This window comes from Melanostigma gelatinosum, assembly GCF_949748355.1.
Source record: "Melanostigma gelatinosum genome assembly, chromosome: 2".
Lineage (NCBI taxonomy): Eukaryota > Metazoa > Chordata > Actinopteri > Perciformes > Zoarcidae > Melanostigma > Melanostigma gelatinosum.
In genome coordinates this window covers 1,734,513-1,739,339 of record NC_136635.1, presented here as the reverse complement: position 1 = coordinate 1,739,339, position 4,827 = coordinate 1,734,513, and the positions used below count along the sequence as shown (strand labels likewise).

At 43.1% G+C, this 4,827-nt stretch overlaps 1 protein-coding gene across 1 annotated transcript in view; it reads left to right on the top strand.

Moving 5' to 3' along the window:
• The window catches only part of cemip (cell migration inducing hyaluronidase 1), a 206,771-nt gene continuing 201,944 nt past the window's right edge, over positions 1–4,827 (top strand). Inside the window, exon 1 of the mRNA XM_079287577.1 lies at positions 1–83. The gene's annotated coding sequence lies outside the window, so the exon portion shown is untranslated. The remainder of the gene's footprint in view (positions 84–4,827) is intronic.

The window sequence follows — 4,827 nt, the reverse complement described above, 5'->3', positions numbered from 1 at the left end:
GCGCTCCGCTCCATCACTGCACTCCTCCGCGAGGCGCGTCTCACAGGCTTCGGGACTAGACACGGAGTACATGCTACAGGTCGGTAGGTAGACTCTTGAAAACATTTTCAGGGGCATGGGCATGCTGGGCTGTGTGTGATGTATACAGAGCGGATTCGCCGGGGCGTAAGGTGGCCGCTCTGAGCCACAGGTGTGCTGGACAGGATCCGTGTCGGTAAAAGCGGTTTCTGCGCGGGTAGCGCGCGCTGCAGGGGAAGGAAGCAGACTGAAGAGGGTCGCGGTCCGTGCGTCTTTTTCAGTGTGTGGGTGCAGATGGACTGGTGAACGCATGCCGCCTGTCTTGCCACGAGTTTGAGGGCAAAGGTAAGTGGACTCCCGGTCAGTGCGCGCTGATAGTACCGCTCCGTTTCCAGCACACGGTCCTTGAAAGCCCCGGCCGTCTTGGACAAACACTAATTGCCGTGGTCGCACCGTGATGCAGCTGACGTGTAAAAAATGTCCGAGGCGACTGTAAGGGTCCGTGTTGCCGCTTCACCTCCTGATGCTGCAACAATACTGCTTATGATTTGTGGGCATAGAGACATGAGCCACATGCAAAAGGCTGATGGACCTTATAGGACAACATGTAAGAGGTTATGATCTTCAACGAAGGACGACAACTATTTCAACTTATTCTACTTTTCCGCGCCTGTTCGCCCAGCTGCAATCACCACCGACTTGATGCAGCCCTCTGCAGGTTTGCCCTCTCCTCTCCACGCATGGTGCGCACTGCTGTTCGGCTCCAGAGGAAACAAGTGCACTGCTCTCCAGTCTCCTGCCAGCAGGTCAGTGGACCCTTTTCTCCTTAATTACTGTAGGGACGAAGCTAGTCAACGGTGTTGTCCGTACAGCATTATATACAGCATTTTAGAAGTGCAAAGGTCAAGAGTCCAAAGTCTCCCAGTGCAGCCCATATCTAAACCGTTCTCCATGTTTTGTATGAATGTATTACATAATTGTGTAAATGCTGTTTTAAAGGAATATAATTTGAGATATCCTGGCATATTTATGCTTTATGGACTCAGTCTATTTCAATAGTTTTCCCTTTGGAATAAATTAATATCCGGCTCAAAAGCTCAAAGTTTGCTATTTGTGTGGAGCTGTAATATGATGCCTCCCCATATGGCATAACATAGTATAAATACAATAAATGGCCAAATACTTGTTGGTTAGTAGTAATTCCTTGTGCAGCTTTAGTGCTTTTACAAGTCTATGCATTTCTCTTACAGACATCTGAGAATGATCTTTGTTTCGTGGTCTATCATGAGCTCTCCAGTTGACCGGCACATTATTAAATTGTCTTGATGTCTTTAGTATTCACATTATGATTGTTGCATTTACTTGGTAGCTTACCTGCATTGTGCCTATGTGCTCGTCCACACTACTCCTTTTGTCTCCATTTGCAATGGAACTCGTCCACAGGTCAGGCAGCTGTCTGTGTTTGTGAGTGCAGAATGTGGAGATCAAGTGGAATCTGCTTGGGCTGATGAAATAGCGAAGCCTCAGAGCTGTCTGTGGCTGACTGCTGCCGGCCTGTGTTCCCTCATCACCTCCGGTGTCCTCCAGAGAGGACATGATGATGATGAGCAGAATATAACTATAACAAGCAACAGGAGTAGGCTGGGAAAGAGTGGCAGTAATGATGATAATGAGGAGGAGGATGGCATTCTTGTAGACTACAGTCTGTGTTTGAGTGACCAGCTCTGTAAAAAAATGAAGGTTACACATCCAGTAGAAAAAAAATACGTAAATTCCAGCAAGAACAGGTTGTCAGTCTGGTGGTTGTTGATGACGAGAGCAGAGAAGATTAAGGTGTGTGAAGCTGGAGCAACAATTACACAAGCTGAAGTGTAGCGGCATTTCCTTTCATCTACAGCGGACTTGCAAATGTACGAGCTGTTGTGAGGACTATTGTATGTGAGAGGATAGGATAAAGGATTCCTTTTCTTATTAAAGGTTTGCATCACTTATTAATCTGTGGCTGCTCTGATGTCTGAGTTCAGTTGCTGCACACAGACTCAGTCTAGAGATGATTGTGCAACATTTTAGGATATATTTGTTAGTGGAGCTGTTAGAAGCCATAAAACATTCATCTACATGTTCACATCTCTCCAGCTTCACATGTCGCGCTGCTGCTTATAACAGATTAAATCCTTGCAGAGGGAAGTGAGCGGCTCTCTGTAAGCTATTTTGTTGATGCAGTGTGTATGTGGAGGGCTTTTATTCTTAAGAGTAAAAACAGAACGATAAAATGTAGTGTGTTGCTGACAAGGTGTGAGCAATAATGATTTTGCCGTCTTGGTTCAGACTATCGAGCCTCTGTTTTTTTACTCGATACAGAGCTTGAGTGCCATATTTTGACGTGTGTGTCTGCTCTGTTGACAAGCTGTGAACGGCAACCTGTATTTGCAGCGTGCATAGAGACAACTAAAAGGTTGGCACTATGCCTGCAGGAAGTGAAGCAAATAATTCTTAAAGTAGCGGTAATGACATAGGGTATTGTAGCTTCTTGACAAACCGCTTGAGACAGCAGGACGAGGTGGAGTTCAGTGACCTTTCAACATGTTGGAAACAATGGATCAAATGGCTATGTAATGTTAAAGGTGTTGCTTGTAATGACGAACCCACAGAGCTCATTGTTGAGTGTCTTTACTGTCTTGGTTCAGTCTCAGCGCTCTCATCAACCTCCCAGCAGCAGCCTGTTGTGGAAGTCAATGATTGCATCGAAAAGAGAAATAGTCAATGTGGTTTAACAAGTTTTAACATTTCTTTTTTTACGCATATTATAGTACATTTATATTAGGCATTATAGATTATTGATATTTCTTTAATTAACATTTGAAACCAATCTCACTTAGCCCGGTAGTATCCCTAGGGCTACTCAAACCCTGTGCCAACACATTCAGCATAACTTGAAATGGTAAAAATATGTCAGTGTTTTAAACTTGTTCCGCTGCCTCCAAGTGGCCAAAAAAATCTATTAATACAACTTTAAACATCCAAAGAGGAAGGAAAAAATACTGCTGTAAGCATATGCATGCTACACACATAGCTATCAGATATTCTCTTTGAGCCCATATCATGTGGATGTTCTTGTTTAGTCATCACTGTAATGAAGAAAGTGGCATGTGCTCTTGGATCACTTAAATATTGCAGCAACAATTCATTTTGTAACGGACCACTGCCGACCTATGATCCGTACGGATCCCCCTCCTGGTTCAGCACGAGAGTGAACTGCGGATTAGTTACAGTTTAAAGTTCACCATTCACTGACGATCGTTATCAGCAAATATTCAGTAAAATATGTGATCAGACCATCATTGATGTGTTTCTAGTCTCTGATAATGTTACATTGTAAACAACCAATCAGTGTTTACATCAACTGGAGGAGAGCTAGTAACGTTAGCAGCACCGCTAACGAATAACTGTTACGTTCAGTTACATTATGATACGTTCAGGCTCTGTTCAGTGAACATCAGTATTGGGCGAATGAAATTATGTTGTTGTCATGATGTGTTGTCATGTGATCTCGTAAAATGTAATTTTGGTGAGAAACTTGGATAAATGCAGTAGTTTGAAGGTGTTTTCACATTAATATAAAATAGATATTAGAGATGAATTATGATCTGTTGACACTCGCTCTAAGCAGATTATAATACATCATTAAAACTACTAATGACAAGATTTGTTTAATCAATATAAATACAATGTTTTATTTCATTTTTGAATAGTGTATTTTTATGAAGAAGAAAAAACACTATAAATGACTAACAAAGTAAAAGAAGAACATTTAGAATGTCTGAAGGTTTACTGACTTCAGTGTGGTTTGAAATGGTTTTTGGGATGGTGGCAAAAAATAGTCTGGAGCAGAATAGGCCAGCTGCTATCAATATCTGCCAATATGAATCATCGATAAATAATTAGTATCGCCAGCATACAACGTAATCTGGGATCTGAAAGTTAGATTTGCTCCCTTTGTTCTTTTGTGCTGATCTGAACCGTGATACCAACAGAACCGTACGTTTTATGATCCGTTGCACCACCAGCAATTGATAAGCATCACAAGTATGCATGGAAAAGCTACAGATACATTTTAGAATCCTCACACTCACATCCTCAACCTCAACCTTTGGTTGGTCTTGTATTTTTGAAAGCAGTCTTTTTTCAAATGGGAGGAACACAACTCTTGGCAGAGAAAAATCCTTTACTTTCCAGTGTAGGCTGGAGTTTCCACACATCCAGTCAGAGGGAAGATGTGGTAGAGAGCTGCCACCGAGGATGATTGGGCCGGCAGCCAAAGGCCACAGTTTACTTGAGGAAACCATCAGCTCTCTAGCCTCATTTGTAAGAGGAGCGTTTCTCTCCCCTCAGGTCAGGCCTGCTGGCTGCAGGCGGCTCTCTGCTCTGGACAATAATGGCTTCAAATTCATAGATGAGGTTGCCCAGATGGAATCTAGTATTTTATTTTTTTAAACCATCCATCAACTCCTTAATGGGCTGTGAAATTGTTTTGAACAGTAGTTTTCCTGCCTGTACTTGCTTCCCTGCAACAGAAGGTGCACGACCTATGACGCCCCCCCTCCACCCGGTCTATGTTCTTAATCAATGAAGTTAAACAGCAATGAGGGGCTTGCATGGATAACTGGCTGTAAATTGACTGCAGCACCCGCCACCACAACAGACGGATGCTTTGTGTGCAACTCTGTTGTTTTTGTGGATTGATGTGATCCAGACTGACAAAATACAGACCGATATCCAGCTCCACCTTCAAGTCTGCGTGCTACTGCT